General features: G+C 35.1%; 1 long non-coding RNA gene across 2 annotated transcripts; it reads right to left on the bottom strand.

Moving 5' to 3' along the window:
• Positions 1-3,141: 3,141 nt before the first annotated feature.
• Positions 3,142-4,399, bottom strand: LOC122063870. 2 transcript variants are annotated; one of them, XR_006135495.1, is made up of 4 exons: positions 4,248-4,399; positions 4,090-4,155; positions 3,714-3,975; positions 3,142-3,594 (listed from the first exon to the last, which is right to left on the bottom strand). It is a non-coding gene; the product is annotated as an uncharacterized LOC122063870 (long non-coding RNA). The 2 variants fall into 2 exon arrangements; XR_006135494.1 differs by having other exon boundaries at positions 3,714-3,972.
• Positions 4,400-19,297: the final 14,898 nt, after the last annotated feature.

Genomic DNA, 19,297 nt, shown 5'->3' with positions numbered 1-19,297 from the left:
AGCGTATGACCTTACTGGATTTTACAATCTTTTGAATCTGTATTTTGGAAATGGGTTTTGATGATCAATGTTATATTGGTAGATTAGAGAGGGTGGCACAAACATATGGGGTGGAATGAATCGTCAATGCTCACTGTTCGCTATAGACTTTTAATATGGGTGCGTTTAAGAAAATTCTCCTAAAAAGCAATGGCTATGTAAAAGGTGCCAATATTCTCTTCGGACTTGACAATGATTTCGAGGCAGTGATACGCCACATGACGCCGGTCCCTTCCCTGCATCTTGTTGGTGGTGTCCTCAGCTGGCATGGTATTCCCAATATTGTTGGAGTATGACCTGCTTAGCAGCAGTAGGCATTAGAACTCCTCCATGGAGTCTTGCATTTGAATGTAAATTTTTTCTATGCAGACTTGGATGTACATTGAAATATTCATTATGAAACTCGAGTTGAAATTTGTTTTTAATGGTTATATTTGCATGATTTACTGAACATAGCCAAATATAAGTCTAATTAGGTAGTTTCAGACTGATTATATGGTAATCTCACGAAGATTGTTTCTGTATTCAAAGTCTCTAGTCAAATTGGATCTCTTGTGGCCACCTAAAGCTTTGCCTGAAGCAAAAACCTTGAAACCGATTAAGTTCTTTGATCCATAACTAGTTCCTAAAACACTATCGATATCCCTATCCTGCTCTTCCTCAATCAGAATCTCATCATTACAAGGCTTGTATGTTAAGCTTACTATCAGTTGTTGGATCAGGCGATCAGAAGAAACTCTGTTTCAATGCTATTTTAAATGTTTTTGATTCTTGAGGAAAAGCTGGCCTTGATCTTGTAATGGCTGGACCTATGTCCACCAAGAGCTTGGTGAGAATGGAACGTCTTATTGTAGGTTGTACGCTCAAACATGCTTCTCTTTGAATTGTCCTTGCAGATTTCAGAATCTTCCTTCAATCCAATATAGCAACCATTTCCTCTGTTCTGGCTTGAACCAATATCGGTTTGATCCATTCCAGCCTCCTTAATGGAATCTTTCCCCAATTCATCTGCAGAATAGTCCAATTTACTTATCTTATGATTGGCTTGATCCATTACTTCATTAATTTGAATATGCGTGTGCAACCCCTAAGCACATTATGTGACATTTAGTAAAGTAAAATCCTTACATTTCTTCTTTGTTTTTTATTTTATTTATTTATTATTATTTTTTTTTTTTAAGTTGTGGAATATCTTGGCTCATGGGAATTTACTTCTACTCTTAAACAAAAATCTTTATGTTTACAATGACAAAAATTAGGAATTCATTTATATCGGAGGTGCTCATCAAGTTTGTATGAAGATACAACCATCTTGGATTCATGAGCGGTACATAAAAACAAAAACTTACACATTTATTTCACCTATTATGTTCTTCTTCCCCTTGTTTTGTCTCCTATAAAGTGTGGATTTCTTTTATCTCAATATAGGACTACTTCATGAATTATTTTAGTTTGGTACTATGGTTGAGATATGAGAGGAAACTAATCAAATATTTACAACTGACTACCAAAGTTCAGCTGATATGCAATTGGTAAGTAAATTGGATTATACCAACCACAATTATTTGATTGGATTTTTACAGCTTATTTCAGTGAAATAGAAATCAAATTTCAATGAAATTTAAAAATATGTGAAACCATATTAATTTCAAAATTAAAATTACATTTATTCATATTTTGTCGGTATTTAATGAACGGGTGAGGACCAACCTCTCTTTTCATTGTGAAAATAGTTATTTCTTTTATGTTATTGCAACAAGGTAAGGATCCAGAATCGTAGATTATGGAGTTACGAAATTATGAAGTTAGCATGGTCATTTCTTCAATTTTCCATTTTAAACCGCCCTTATATCCCCAATAAAATTGTTGTCCTCTCATTATTATTGTCACCATTCATCATATCTTCTCACAGGTTATGAGCTTCTCTCTATTCATTTCGGAGATCCACACTGAAATGTTGTGGGAAGTTGAGGGACAGTGGGTGTACATAAAGCAAGGATGAAGGTGTTGATACCTATGGTTGAAACCTTAAACAACCGTCTTCAAGAATAACAACCTGCTTTTGAAAGATTTGTCACGTACATGAAGAAGAAATTAAGAAGAAGTACATAAAGCTCCTAACACCAAAGTTGGAAATGGAAAAGCAATAGGAATTCAAGAAAAACATCGAGGGTTGTACTAAGTTCCTGCTTTCAAAGCTGAGTGACCTCTAGTGGATTTCTTGGTTGACTCTTTTTTTCTTTTTTATCGGTTATTGTACACCAACAATTACAATCTGAGGATAAATCAACCCTTAAAAAGAGCTACCCCACTTGGAAAATACCTGAGATTCCAAAATAAATCGACGCACCGGGCAAAACTATCACTATCCAAACTCGGATAATTCTACCATTTTCTAGGATTGAACTATAGTAAAAAATAGTCTTTAACACACAACATGCACACCAAATTCCTTTTCCATTAAGAGATCAAATCACTTTATGACTTTATGATCAATGGACAGATTTCGTCCTGGACAGTTAAAGTTCCAAAATTCTATCCTTACAATAATATATGATAGGGTCATTTACATCAACCTCCCCTGCATTTGCCTATATTACGTTCTCTCCCTATAAAATCATTCGTTTATTATATTTAAACCAAAAAAACTAACATCGTAAGGGAGTTGTTAGTTTTAGAAAAAGACATATTTTCCCTCCTCCTCCTCCTCCTTCTTGATTCAGCAACTGCATATCAGTCTGACCCTAGACTAGTAATGCCTAAATTTGGTAGCGATTTCAATTCCTCTATCTATGAACAACTACTACCGCCCCGCACCCAATGTTTGGTCTAATGCTGTTGGTTTAAGTCTTGTGACCTGTGTTCTACCCTTACTTGGGACCACTAATTCCTTTTTTCGCTAGAAAACATTTGTATTAAATATAAAAAGAAAAAGAATGAAATAATGTACAAGCTGAAAGGAGCCCAGAAGAAGCCCCAAACAGAAAACAAAACAAGGGGATTGAGAAGGATCTCCTACTCCACCTTCGACATTGCCATCGGCAGAAAAAGGAGACCAAAACTCAATACCCACACAAAAATAAAATTAGAAACAGCACATTAAGCCAACCACATTGTCACTGGGGCTGAAGTCTCAAACCTAGCTGTTGTCTTTGAAAGAAAATCAGCGATTGAATTCGCCTCATGAAAACAATGACTGATTTTCCGCTCCACATGATCTAAACACCTCATGCATGCTAACCACCTTTGACGAACGATCCAACGAACCTTGTTGTTCTGAAACAAAGTAACCACTGCGACCAAGTCACACTCAATCCACAACCTTTGGACGCCTAGATTCTCTGCATGTCCTATCTCTAATTCCATCATCTTCTTCCAGAAGTTTAATGTTGAACTCCTTCGAAGTAAAGGGAAACTCACCAGCGGCGTATAAGCTCTTTCTTCTATCATAAGCGGGCAATCTCATTCCCAGGTCGAACCTTCGTACAATTTCACAAGCTCTGCCATGATAGCTCTGTTTAAATTTCTTGATACAACCTCAGGAGTTATGGTCACCTGTTTGAAAGAAAAAAAGAAACTTATGATTAAACTGATAATAGGCAAGAACGCTGACAAAGAAGGGGCAAAATGAATATAAAATCTTAGTAATGCAAGGAAATGGAGGCAGCAGATACCATCCGACATTGATAAAGAAAATCCTACTCCATAGCTTCTGCAATTGCAACAATGAATTATATGAAGGAAGTTTCGATGAATACAACTTCAGGTTCGCATTTACTATACACTTTGTCCCTACTTGTCCATAACCTGGTCTAGGGGCAAATCTCAGAGATTTGCTTGAAGATGGAAAATCCATCTCCATCTCACGGCCATGAACTCCATTCTCCAAAGACTCGCCTTCAATTTCTGATAACCACTAGTTCTCACTGCTTCCTGCTTCAAAGATTACAGAATGTCATCTCAATGTTCACACACATTCACATGCACACGAAAGATAGAGAGAGATTTAATTTAATAATATTAATTACATAAATAAAGAAATAAACTAACCCTTTTAATCTTCTGGTAAATCGTTGATTCGATTTCATGCAAGTTCCCCAGGACAACTCCACCAGGCTAAATTATTTAACAGACCAAGATCTTATTACTTTCATATGTTAAGAATCACGAGAGAGAGAGAAACAACAAAACTAAATCGATCATCATACCTTGATGCTAAAGCTTGAGATGGAGAACGATTGAAGAAGATGAGCCTCAAGAGAGCTTCCTTCCAGGAAAAGCAACGACGGTAGCGGCCGTCATATCAGATGGAGATGAACCTCCCTCAACCCCAAACCTCCTTACATTAGGGTAGTCGGCGGCTCTCCCTCTCCTCAAAAAAACTATTTATAAACTCAAAATAGTGAGTAGGGTTTTTCCTTGGGCAATTTGTCAGGTCCAGCCGGGCCTACCCAAGTTTTTCCGTGCATCAGTAGTAATCACAAGTAGTTTCAGACTGGTTATATAGTAATCTCAAGAAGATTGTTTCTGTATTCAAAGTCCCTAGTCAAATGGGATCTCTAGTGGACACCTAAAGCTTTGCCTGAAGCAAAAACCTTGAAACAGATTAAGCACTTATGCCCCTTGCTCTTCTTTGATCCATAACTAGTTCCTGAAACACCATCAATGTCCCTGTCTTGCTCTACCTCAGTCATTATTACAAGGCTTGTTAAGCTTACTATTAGTTGTTGGATCAGCAGAAACTCTGTTTCAATGCCATTTCAATGCTTTTGATTCTTGAGGAAAAGCTGGCCTTGATCTTGTAATGGCTGGAGCTGTGTCCACCAAGAGCTTGGTGAGAATGGAATGTCTTATAGCAGGTTGTACACTCAAACATGCTTCTCTTTTATTGTCCTTGTAGATTTCAGAATCTTCCTTCAATCCAATATAGCAACCATTTCCTTTGTTCTTTCTTGAATCAATATCAGTTTGATCCATTCCAGCATCCTTAATGGAATATTTCCCCAATCCATCTTCAGAACAATCCAATTTACTTCTCTTATGATTGCCCTTGTCAATCCTTAGATTCCCATCAATAGACATTGTAGATTCAACCTTGTTGGGACCAACCCTCAGAAACCCGGAATTAGAACCAACATATTTTAACTTTGGGTAATTTATAAAGCTACCCCTTGGAGAATGCTAGTATTATAGGAACACCCCCTCTCTTTCACCAAATTAGACTTAGACCCCCTGCCGTCAGTCACTGTTACGGAATATACCTTATATGTTGATGTCAGCTACCATATATTTTTTAAAATACCAAAATACCCTTGTAAAAGGTGAAGTACGTTATATACCCATTTGATAAATCCCCATCCCCAAATCCATACCTAATATACCTTCATGTTCAGAGCACTGGCGATCACTCTCTAGCAGTAGCAGCGGCAAATGGAAACCCTAATCCGATGCAGTCATGGTGGGAAGCTCTTTCCGAGCCTTGATCAACCATCCATGCCCTATCTTCGATCCTCCCTTTCTTCACGTCTCTCTCCTCTCTCGCCGACTCAGATTGCCCTGCTCGATCTCTCCTTGAGTCCCATGAAGCCCACATGGTCGTCTCCTCTTCCGTCTCTGACTCCTCATTTGGGTCCGACGATGACCCTCTCTGTCAATGGCTTTATGAGACTGATCTCTATTCCCTTGTTTAATTGTTGGAGTTTTGAGAACAAAACAGAACCCAAAAAAAAAAAAAAAACTTTTCCAAAACCAAAAAAAAAAAATTTCCTTTCCTTTCCTTTCCTTTCCTTTACTTCTCCCTTTTTTTACTATTTTTGAAGAGCATCTCTCCCTCCCTTAAACCCACCAACTTCTTCGATTCCTTTTGTCTCTACTTTATTATTCTATTCTATATTTTATTTGGGAGAAATATATTGAATTGGGGATGCGTCGAAGAAGCTCTGCTCAGTCTCGAATGGTTAAAATATATTGAATTCTACCTTGATTTGGGATTCGTTTCAGAGTTTGAACCACTTCTAAGTTTTCGGTTTTGATTAAATAACTGTTTAGAAGTAGATACCTTTGTTAGCTACAGTTTCGGGTTCATGAGGAGATGGAGAAAATCTCTGTTTGATGTTCAAGTATTTAGGATTTTAGCTTGTGTGTTGGAAATTATGATTCTTTTCTAGTACCTGGGTTGTAATATCAGTTTAAGGAGTTCCAATTACAGATCCTCTGTAGTGTTTTATGAGATTAATCATGTACTGGTGACGCTTTCAGAATCTCACAATGCTTTATTCTCTCGACTTCTCTGTACTACTCTTGGCCTAAACTCCCCTTGCTTGTGTGGAATAGTCTGTTTTCAGATTTAAAAGAGTTCTCTAAAGTTTTTTGGAACGTCCTAAACAGAGTTAAGAAAAGTTCAACAACGCATATGTCACTTCTTCATCTTGCAAGAGCAAACTTGACGGCAATGCTGAAGGCGAGTGCCATGTGAATTAAAATTTTATGAGGGTTAGGTTTGGAGATGAGGACAAAGAGGAGGGAAACAATCTAATTTGGGACTGCAGGGGGTCTGAGGGTATAACATTCCTTTTAACTCCTTACTTAATAGTGACTGACGGTAGGAGGTCTGAATCTAATTTGGTAAAAGAGAAGGGGTGTTCCTATAATACTGGTATTCTTCAGGGGGTGGCGCTGTAAATTACCCTTTAACTTTTTGATTATGGGCTTCTTCATCTTTAGATTGTTAAGATTCTCATAACTCCTATCACAGGAAAGATTAAAATTCTTGCTTTCCAGGATTCAGCTTACCTGCACCTGATGATCTATTTTGAGCTTCTAAAACCATAGGATCATTATCCGAAGACTTTGCTTTAAAAGATTTGAACCCATCCCATTTAGGCACATCCCTAGAAAGCATCATCAAACACATGGCTCCGTCAATTTTTGTTCTTGATCAGTCTCCAAAACATAAGAAGATAAAGTTGTATAAATATTGTAGTACCTCATTCTTCTCAATTTCTCTGGTAGCAAAGCAACATCTCCGTTCTCCTACATAGGGTGGCACCTCATGTGACCATATAGACCTTTCCATAAATGAAATCCCTTGCTACATTCTCTGCAAATCATTGCTTCTTCCCCAAGCATTGTCCTTAATCGTTTTTTTAATATGGTGAAACAATGTTATGATCAAGTGGTGGTGGCGCATCAATTAGCTACCAATTGAATGGATCTGTAATCAACTTCTAACTTCCCGGCCTTCCCCTTTGTAGTTTTTCAATTAATTTCTTTTCTATGATAAAATAAAAAATAAAAAATGAAAAATAGTAGACTTTGTTGAGATGGAGATCCATTTAATCATTGACATTATAATATGATTTCTAGTTCAAATGTGTTTTCCTATGTGATAAAATATAGAGCTCTTAAAAATAGTTGTATATTGCTAAATCCTAAGGATCGAATTCCATTTTTACATAGGTTATTGAGTTAAGTTGAGAAATTAAAGAGTAGACAAGAAGTGGTAATAATAATAATAACAATAATAATAATAATAATAATAATAATAATAATAATAATAATAATAATAATAATAATAATAATAATAATAATAATAATAATAATAGCAATAGTAATAATAATAATAATAGCAATAATAATAATAATAATAATAGTAATAATAATAATAATAATAATAATAATAGTAATAATAATAATAATAATAATAATGATAATAATAATGATAATGATAATGATAATGATAATGATAATGATAATGATAATGATAATGATAATGATAATGATAATGATAATGATAATGATAATGATAATGATAATGATAATGATAATGATAATGATAATGATAATAATAATAATAATAATAATAATAATAATAATAATAATAATAATAATAATAATAATAATAATAATAATAATAATAATAATAATAATAATAATAATAATGAAAAAAATGATAGGTCAATTGGCCAAGTAGGCGAAGAACGGATTCTTAAGAATGTGAATATAAATACCATTCCAAACACAATTCCCATTCTAAAATCAAGAATGCATTCTAATTAAAGGTGTTCCAAACAACATTCTCATTTTAAGTTGAAAATGCATTCTCCATTTTGGGAATGTATTCTTAGAATGCATTCCAAGAATGCAAACCAAACATAGCCTTAGTAAACTAAAATATGCGTTTAATATGTGCTTAAGCCCACATCCCTTAATAAGCAGGGACGTCTATGTTTTGAATGCCAAAAGAACGAATTCACATGGAATGCCAAAAGAAGGAACTCATGTATGTCGAATGTGTGATTTCATCAAGTTTGGATATGGAGATGGATGCCGCTCAGAGTCCAACATACTGTTTTTCATAGATATTTTTCTCCTCTTGTTAGGCTAGGGGATAGGGGACCTTTTCCTACTGATGGCAATGCCGATGGTGGGTAAGATTTTCTGTGCCTCTCAGTCTATTTTTGTAATGGCGATATTCTGAGATCCATGTATATTTTTTTCATTATTTTAATACAATTGATTTTCTAGCAAAAAAAGTATGATTTGAACCTACTACCGATATCAGCTGGCCGGAATCAATGAATTCCAAAGTCTGAATCTTTTCCTTTTCATTGAGGACTACGAGAGACTATCAGATGGTGTTGCTATGGCTTCAACGACACAACGCTTTTGTGGGATATTAACAAGGGAGGAAATATTTTAAAACATTTTGATGGACTATCAACAAATAATTAATACCTGGCTTACTCTTCTTGTTCAAAGGTACTCCAAAATATCGTAAACACAAAAAACTGTTTCGGACTCAGAATCATTAATTTGGAACAGAAACTTTGCCATACGCACAGAGTCCCAGCTGATTCTGATATGATGGAATAGATTATTGAGCTAACGAAGATGACTGTGGGAGCTATTTTAAGTTATTGCTATGGGATATTCTAACTTATTGCTAAATTCCAATTCAAGGATCTGCAATTATGATTGATAGGAATTGAGATACAACAAACACCACTTTTGATCCAAATTGAGTGATTCACCGATCCGATTCCTGATGCTTCCAACCAGTTGAACCGAGTTAAAGAAAATAGCAGCAAAGGATACAAGTCTAGAACATTATTGTGACACATGTGCACTGGAAGATGAGGAATATAAATTGAATTATTGTATCTAAGTCTAAAAATGAAATGTGCAACAATGAAAATAAACTGACTTATAAGATCACCAACATACATCTCCAAGCTTTATAAAAAAATAAAATAATAATAATAAAAATTAGGGATAGTAATCTTCTATTCTATTTGGATTTTTCACATGTTACTGGTTCAGTTACCAACACATGGAATCTGGTATCCCCTTATAATTTCATCCTTGTCATTCTGGTGAATATAAATCCCAATTTAGATTGTTTGAAGATGAAGATTTGATTATTGTTGCCGTGTTTTAGTTTTGTTGAACTATGAATCCCAAAAAAGATGGTTCGGAAACAAGTCGACTTGATAGATTAATATTTGAATTTTATAAACCCAACTACATGTGGTTTTCATTACCATGTCTCATCACTGAAAGCCTAGCTAAGAAAGCCAGAAAGGTATTGTGGTATATGTCCTCTAATATAGTGGCAAAAGTGAGAAATTGGAGTAAAGAGGGAAAAGGTGGGGGGTTTATTTATTTTTTGGTAGAGGGTTCCCTAAAAGGCAATGTGGCCCTTACACTAGTGCATGGGCCAATAGGATCACTACTAAAAGCATCAATAGTCATTTCATGAGGGGTGAGGTGGCCATTTTTCCACCCACTATGTTTTGTTACATAATTCATTAGAAAGTCTTTCTAGTGAAACATGATTCTCTTTTCTTTTTTAAATTGTTTGGTTGTTTTTTGAGTTGATTCTACTTAAAAATATTAATTCATTTGAAACACCTTGTAAAGCTAATGTGGTATATCTGAGAAATTAGGTAAATAGCAAAACTCATATTTGACACACATAATCCTAGCCCTCATATAAATAGTCCATGTTAAGCGGTGATGCAAAAGAATCACAAAAATCGGGATGGGTAACCAAACAGTTTTCTAGAAAAACTTAAGAATATATACGATTCAATAGAATCACTCTCTATGGACTCATTGCCAAATTCGAAATAAAACTCTAACAAATTATATAACCTAGCTGATCCTAATGGAATCTTTCCCCAATTCATCTTAGGATAGTCTAATTTACTTCTATGACTGGCTTTGTTATCCATGATAATCCCATTGACAGAAATTGTAGATTCAACCTTCTTGGCACCAATCCTCAGAAACCCAGAATCAAGACCAACATATTTTAACTTTTTGATTATGGGCCTCTTCAACTTTAGAATATTGTTCAGATTCTCATAATCCCTATCATATGAAAATCAAAATTTTCTTCTCACTTTCCAGGATTTAGTTTACCTAGACCTGATGACTATTTTGAGTTTCTAAAACCACATGATCATTATGTAAAGACTTTGCTTCAACAAAATTGAACCCATCCAATTGATGCACATCCCTAGAAAGCATCATCGAACATAGGGCACCCTCTATTTGTTCTTGATAAATTTCGAAAACAAAAGAAGTCATATTAGTATTATAATACCTTATTCTTGATGGAAGGGTTCATTGATGGGCCTAGTTCCCATGTTTGACTTGTGAAATAGAAATCAATTTTCACTATAATTCTGAAATAGGCGGCAAACCCTTCCAATTTCAAAATTGAAATTACATTCATTCATATTTGTGGGTATTCAATGAATACATGATAACCGCCAAATTGTCCACACTCCACATTGGGAAACTTCATCATCCGAAATTGAATATATTTGACAAATCTTGCAGCATTTGTTTTGAATTTGGTATCTCCCCACTTGAAAAAGAATCTGGTCTGTTTGACTCTTTCGTCTCTCATTCTCTCTGGTTCTCTTGCTCGCTCTTGCTCTCTCTGGTTATTGCGACAAGTTGAGAGATCCCAAAACTTCTCTCCATTCGATTAGAGTTTATGTCTTTTTTACTTTCTATTTCTTCTTGTTCAATCCTGTAAATGTGTTTGTAACTTATATTGTTATAAAGTCATCATCTTCTTCTTGTTATTTTTTTTTTTTTTAATTATAAACGCACTAATACCCCTGACAGTTGTTGAAGCAACAATTCATGTTAACATTGGTGGGGACCTTGCTTTGATTTGTTACAGACATGAAGAGATACATCAAGTTCTCAACACCAAAGTTGGAAATGGAGAAGCAAGAGGAGTTCAAGAAGAACATTGAGGGTGCAACTAAGTTCCTGCTTCAAAGCTGAGCTCCAATTTTTTGCAGGTGAGAGTTTATAAACATGACAATAAAAAATGAATAAAAAAAAAAAAACTGTTTCGCAAAAGAGCCTACTTCCAATTTTTGAACTTGTGACTAATATGATGCAATTGTGCAACTTAAGTTGCCCATTGAAAATCCTTATTAGACGGTTTAATAAAATTACATGTTACTCATAATTTTTTTTTTTTTTGAAAGAATTTTACATGCTAATCTTGGTGATATAAATATATGCACATCTTGTAACTAATAATCACTAACAATGCAGCTAACCCTGAAGTCTGAGTTGGGCCTGTTGCTAGCATCATAAACTAGTGGTGTGCTCCAATCATAGGGCTATATACAAGAGGGCAATGAAGACTTTTCTAAAGGGAAAGAGAGAAGATGAAACATGTTGAACACCTCAACGACATGCATAGCCATTTCCCTAACTATTTGTGCCAGTTTAGATATTGAAACCACAATCTCACGAGTTGATAGATGCATTTGAGACATGTCCATTTGGTTTTATCTATATCAACTGTGATCAATAACGATTAGTCAATACTGTATGAATTTTTTTATATATATATATTTATGGTTTGGTCAAATACTAATCGGATACATTCAATATGTATCAGAATCGAGGTATCGTATGTTATCGATAATGGAGTTAATACCATGAACTAAATCCTTGTGCTTGAAATATCAAGTAGTGTTTATCCTCTTTCGGTACAAAATTATCAGAATGAAGCAGGCTCTTGTCTCCTAAGAAAGAAATTAAACTGCAACAGCTGTATTTCATGATACATTTCAGGTTGAACTTTTAATTGACTTTCCCATTCACGGTTCAAGTTCACGGTGCGATCAAACCCTGTTTTTTCTTTGAAATTTTATTTTTTTATTATTATTTTTTTATCCTTTTACCCTTTGTCACTATCCATTACACCAATATGGGATTGGTGGGTACCGATACAAATCTTGATTGCTTGATCCGATATGATCCTCAATCCATTACGTACTTCATTAATTTGAATACGTGTGTGCAACCCCTAAGCACATGACATGACATTTAGTAAAGTAAAATCTTTACATTTTTTTTTTTTTTTTTGTTGTGGAATATCTTGGCTCAAAGGAAATTACTTCTACTCTTAAAAAAAAATCTTTATGTTTTCAATGCCAAAATAAGGAATTCATATATATGGGATATTTTCATCAAGTTTGTATGAAGATACAATCATGTTCAATTCATGAGCGGTACATAAAAACAAAAACTTACACATTTATTTCACCCATTCTTTTCTTCTACCCATTGTATCGTCTCTTCTCGTTGTATTGTCTCCTATAAATTGTGGATTGCTTTATTTCGACATAGAATTATTACATGGATGTTGATTGCTTTATCTCAATATAGGAGTACTACATGAATTTTTTTAGGGTACTATGGTTGAGATATGGGAGGAAATAGAAATTAAATTTCAATGAAATTTTGATATACATGGAGACATTTTAATTTCAAAATTAAAATAACATTTATTCGTATTTTTTCTGTATTTAATGAACATGTGATGACCAATTGTTTTTTTGATCGTGAAAACAGTTATTTCTTTTAAGTAGAAGACGTAAGTCTCATTCTCTTGACTCATTATTGCAACAAGGGATCCCAGAACCTTTGTTCCTATTTATCTATTTCTCTCTATTTCATTAGGGGTTGATGTGATGTTTCTATGCCTTGTTTCTGCTTATACAAGTCTGTTGTCTTCGTAGATTATGGACTTATGAAATTATGAAGTTAGCATCGTCATCTTCTTCTGTTTTCAATTTTAAACACTCTAATATCCCTAATAAAATTTTTGTCCTTTTACTATTATTACTCACCTTTCAGCCGCGAGTAACTCTGCAATGATGATTGTCTACTTGGTTCTTCTCAGGTTTTGAGCTTCTCTCAGTTCATTTCAGAGATCCACACTAGAACGCGCTATGAAGTTGAGAGAAAGTGGGTCATTTAAGAAGCGTTAACTTTGGAGCAAACCATTCTACAAAAACCATTCTACACTCGTCAGCATAGTTATTGGGTTTAGATTTTTTTTTTTTTTTTTAATTTATTTCAAAAAATATTGAAAGATGTATTTTACTAAATATGTAAAAATATGGATTTGACAATTAAATATTCAGATACGGCAAAAATACATGTTTAGTATGCGGAGTTAATACGCCACTCACCGGAACACACATGGAATGCCAAAATAAAGAATTGAAGTTTAGTAAGAGTTTTAAGTGAGATGGGTAATCATGTTCTATGGTGAGTGACGAAATACTACCTTGAGCTCATATGTGTTGTAGTATTATTCCTCTGAAGGTTCCTCGTGACTTCAGAGTCCAACCATACCCATTAATTTCCTAGTAGAATTAAAGAGGAACTAGTGCCCGATGCACTAAATTGTTCTAGATTCAGATTTTATTGAGAGCAATGGATGCCGTTAGTATTTGTTTTCTTGCTTGATGTCTTCCGTTTCGATTTTAATAAATTTCATGATCTTCTTAAAAGAAAAATACAAAAAAATACTAAAAGCATTCCAAGCTGTTGTCTCTTAAGAGAGAGAACTTAAACCCCCAGTAGATGAATTGACCTCGATAGAGATGATTGAAGTTCCAAGTTTTCAAGAGGTAATTAATTGACTCGGTTAGTATACACAGGGAGTAACTTCAAATTGTCAAATATATTGAATTTGATTTCAGCTTATCCACCGAAAAAAAGACTAATAATCTTGGGACTTTTATGAGACACATGTACATTGGAATAAGAGGAATATAAATTGTATTTTTGTTATTTTGGAGATAAAAAAGAAAATAAAAAGAGAGCATCTAGTTCTAGACTTAAAAAATACTGCTACTTCAAGCTGCCAATGGAACTATTAGCTTTTGTGTTGTTTCTGACCCACCAGAGGTTGAATTGAAATCTCCATGTCGCCACTGGTTTCTTCTTCAATAGGAGGAGGGAGATTCAGATCGATTGGATATCTACTCTCGGGTAGATTGTCTTTGTATTTAGAATCTCTAGTCAAATGGGAACTCTTGTGGCCACCCAAAGCTTTACCTGAATCAAAAACCTTTAAACAGATTGAACACTCATGCCTCTTGCTCTTCTTTGATCCATAACTAGTTCCTGAAACACCAATGATTTTCTCATCTTGCACTTCTTTAATCACAGTCTCATTGCTACAAGGCTTGTTAAGCTTACTATCAATTGTTTGATCAGCAAAAACATCTATTTCAATGTTGTTTTCAATAATTTCGATACTCGAATCAAAGCAGGCCTTGTAATGGCTGGACCTATGTCCTCCAAGAGCTTGGTGAGAATGGAAGGTCTTTTTACAGGTTTTACACTCAAACCTGCTTCGGTTTTGATTGTCCCTGCAGATTTCAGAATCTTCCTCCAATCCAGTATAGTAACCATTAGAAGAACTGTTCTTCTTGCCTACACCATTACTTTTCCTATTGCTAGAATCAGTTTTGTCCAATTCATCTTCACTTCTCTTATGATTCCCCTTGTTAACTGTAGATTCAACCTTGTTGGGACCAACCCTAAACTCAGAATCAGAATCAACATATTTGGAACTTTTGTTTTTGGGTTTCTTCATCTTTGGATGGTTCAGATTCTCATAATTCCTATCACAAGAAAAATCAAAACTTTCATCTTGCTTTCCAGGATTTAGCTTACCTAGAGCTGATGATCTATTCTGAGCTTCTAAAACCACGGTATCGTTATCTAAAGACTCTACTTCAACAAAATTGAACCCATTCAATTGACGCACTCCTCTAGAAATCATCATCAAACACAAGGCTCCCTCTATTTGTTCTTGATCAGTCTCCAAAATTAAAGAAGATAAAGTTGTGCCATTGTTGTCATACCTCATTCTTCTCGATTTCTCCTGTGGCAAAGCAGCATCTTCGTTGTCCTTCTTAGGGTGGCATCTCATGTGACCATACAGAGCTTTCCATGATTGAAATCCCTTGCCACATTCTCTGCAAATCGTTCCTTCTTGCTTAAGCATTACCCTTAATCGTTGTTTGAATCCAAAAGCTTCTTGAAGTCTATATAGGTTTCTACCTAGAACCAGAATCAGAATACCCAGAAACTTCAACACTTATAACTCCTCTTGGTGAGCTTCTCGTTTGTAATATATAACTGAATTCACGGACGTTCACATGAGGTTGAGACCCGTTCTTACAGCTATATTGAGTTTCATGACAGGGTTCGTAGTCCTAGTTTACCTTAATTTCAATATGCGTGGACTCCAGTATTCCTTATTCGCATGGACTCTTGTCTCAGTAATTACCTGTTTCTGGATATGATCCTGATCTTGATCCTGATCTGAATCAGCCATATCACAAGAAAAAAAAAACCTTTGGCTGTAAATTAAAAACTGTACATAGACTGATTCAAGTTGATCCAATCCGATTCCTCAAACCATGATTGATACTGAATGAGAACTGATAATTGGCCCTCTTGATAATTGTTAGAACCATGGTTTCAAGTATCGGTCTCATATCGGCTGCGTCGGTCATATAAGATCAGTATCGACTGAGACCGATCTCAATCCCTGACTGATCTGGATCGGTTATCCGTATCATTTCAAGGGTAAAATAGTAAAGAAATTAGTACTTTTTAAAAATACCAAGGCAAAATCTGACCAATACCCACCGATTCAATCCAAATTGATATTAGATCAATATCGATAGATACCGATACCGATACCATCCCATGGCTAGAACACAAGACCCCTAGCCGTGTGGCTCAAGTATTGCAATCCTCATAGAAATAGAAATGACTAAAGATAGGATATGATAAGAGATTGAGATCACATGGGATTCTAATGGTAAGAGAGACAAAGCTCAAAAGACTTCTGTGACATTAAGTAAACTAAAATATTTTTTTTTTATCGAAAAGAGATAAATTGCATCTACAATTACTGTGCTCGTGTATAGATCAATAGAGGACCATAAAAAGGCATCTTCAACACATAGAGTGAGTAAATAAACCAAGACTTGAATCCCATGGGTTGGTTTTAATACACTAGAAATAGGGTTTTCTTAGTCTTGGGTTACTTCCTTAATTTGAATAGAAATTTATGCATGTGGAAGTTCCTTAATCATATTGACTTATAGATGTGTCGCCACTCAACAAAACTTTAGAGAGTTAACAGACTTCTTGATGGGGTATAAATGGTTTTGAAACCAGCCAGGCAATCTGGCCGAACCGGGTTGATAGGATGTAACAGTTTGGTTTGAAAACTGTATGAGCAGCGTTTTAAATTTTGGGATCCCACGGATTTATTTAATTTTTTTTTTTCTAAAAATGTATTAATTCATTGAACCATTTTAGCCTTATACCTTATATATGGATCGTGTGTGATCCAGGGTGTCCAAAAGTTTTCACTATGTTTCCCTCAATACCAATTAGGGGGGCAAGTTTGGTCTCACGAACCTGAAGCCTGCACAGTGTTGTAGGGCTAGGTTGGACTGGAGTTGACTTTTACTCCATGGACTAAGCTAGGATTGGGATTTTCAAATTTGGGGACAGGCCAGCCCAAACCTGGGCTGAGGCCTTGGGTTGAGCCCGGCCTTGCTTGCATTGTCCGATTTTGCCCTATATAACTATAACCAAGCTGGGTTACTAAAGTTTGGGATAACAGACAGATTGGGCACCACCAAATCAAAGAGAGATTGGATTGCTTCCTATCCTCTTCGGATTGGCTCATGGTGAATCCAAATGTATTGCATATCCAGCACTAATTAGTCACCAGTACTTGATACTGAGCACCGAACTAACCTATTTTTCAATACCCCTGTGACCCTTACTACAAGCACCCAGTTGATGAAAATGAAGACTAAAATGATATTTATATTTTGCATTTATTAATATGATGGGTCCATATCTCATGTTGAAAGTCTATCATTGGGGTGTAACGAAATTTGAAAAAATTAAGTGATTAACCAGTTTTGGATTTTCTTTATAAATTTATTCATTAAAGTTTTAATCAATAAGAATATCTAAAATCCGGTTTGGGTTTACAAAACTATCTACTTAAATTTTCAATTAACAAAAATACCCAAAATTAGATTTGAGATTAATTACAAAGCTATCAATCCAAAGGTTTCAGTTAACAAAACTATCACCCAAAGTTTCAGGTAACAAAAAACCTAAAACCAGGTTTGGGATTACATAACTTCCCACCCAAAGTTTCAGTTAACAAAAATACTTGATTGACTTATCGTATTTGGAAGATGGAAAGGGATCACTATTTTGGATAATTCTGTAAACATAAATCTAATTTTGAATAATTTTTCTAATTGAAACTTTGGATAGTTAATTTTATAAAGAAAAACTCAAAAATGGGTATTCATGTAATATTTTCACAAAATTTCAAACTCCATCAGACACATTCATTATCATTTTCATTCAAAGTTGCCATGTGAATCCTAGGGAACTGGAGAGGAGGAGGAGAGGGCAATGAAAAGGGATAGGGGATAAGGCTGTTCATGCAGGGGCGAGAGAGAGAGAGAGAGAGAGAGAGAGAGAGAGACCACCTGTTACTAATGAAAAATCCTGCCTGATCTGGTGTTCTTGGTGGTGGAGATCGATGGTTTGGGGTTGTAGATCTCAGATGTGTTTTTTCCTCTTATAGTGAATCAAGAGATGCGGGAATTAAAATACTCCAAACAGTCATGTGGTCTGCACCATCATAGGTGAGCTAGGGGGCATGTATTGGCATCAACTAGATGGGCTTTTCGTATTTCACAGGGGCTGGGATCATCATTTCGCCTCCTCCATGTGACCTAGCTCATAAAATAAAAAAATAGTTTATGTGGGGGAGTGTGTTTCCTTCGCCTCGACATATGGGGGCACAAAATTAAGGGTGTCAATTGGTTCGATTTCGGTTATTCAGTTTGGTTTGATTCGGTTTCAAATGATGATAGGTGGACCATAACCAAACCGAGAACTGACTCGATTCCGTATTTAGATATTCAAACAGATTCAATTCGGCTCGATTTGATTTTGATTCCAATTCGGTTCTGATATGCAGTTTTAATTCGGTTTTATACCTAGGTTTTAATTCTGTTATGAAAACGGTTCTACTTTTGAACCATGACTATGATAGACCAAAGGCCATAATGGACTCAAGTTATGGGCCTTATGGCCATTGCTCACTCCAAAATTATCCTAGCTTGTAAATATGTGATGATAAATTGCGAAAAACACTTACCACTTAAATTAAAAAAAAAAAAAAAAATTGCAAGAAACACTTTTGAATGATAAGGGCAATTCGGTTCGGTTTTGGTTCTAATTGATGGTTCGAAGACCCTAAATCAAAGCCAAGCCGAACCGAATAGCGTAGTCACATATCAAACCGAATTTGAACCAAATAAATTCCATTCAGTTTCGGTCCGGTTAATTTGGTTCGGTTTGGATTTTGATATTCGATTTCGGTCTGAAATTGACACCCTTAAACAAAATGACAACCGTACCTCCTTAAAATGAAAAATGACATCCGTATTGATGTTTTCTAGCTCATTCACATTGACCCTTGTGCACGTGTAGGATCCACACTCCCCCCACATAATTGTCCTTCATTTCTCGGCTCTAAATGTTGTCTTCACACCTATTGCAGTAAACATAATATTGATTTTAAATTTAAAAAAAAAAAAATTTTTATTTCACAAATCAAGGATATAGACTGATAAAACAAAATGTAATGATCAAAAAGAAAAGTTCAGCTTAAAAATCTTATGAAGCAATCAATGTATTAGTGGCAATAGTTCTCAATTATGGGAAACTTAAAATATGGATTTAGAATTTAAAATTCAACATAAAGCCTTTTTTTTTTTTTTTTTTTTTTGTAAGAAAATGATGCTGCATGCAAATTGGAGTAGGGGCAGAAAAATTATGAGCTTTAAGA

The sequence above is a fragment of the Macadamia integrifolia genome, unplaced genomic scaffold (assembly GCF_013358625.1).
Source record: "Macadamia integrifolia cultivar HAES 741 unplaced genomic scaffold, SCU_Mint_v3 scaffold1484, whole genome shotgun sequence".
Taxonomy (NCBI): domain Eukaryota; kingdom Viridiplantae; phylum Streptophyta; class Magnoliopsida; order Proteales; family Proteaceae; genus Macadamia; species Macadamia integrifolia.
The sequence above is the reverse complement of the archived record's forward strand: the minus strand, read 5'-3'. Positions and strand labels throughout refer to the sequence as shown.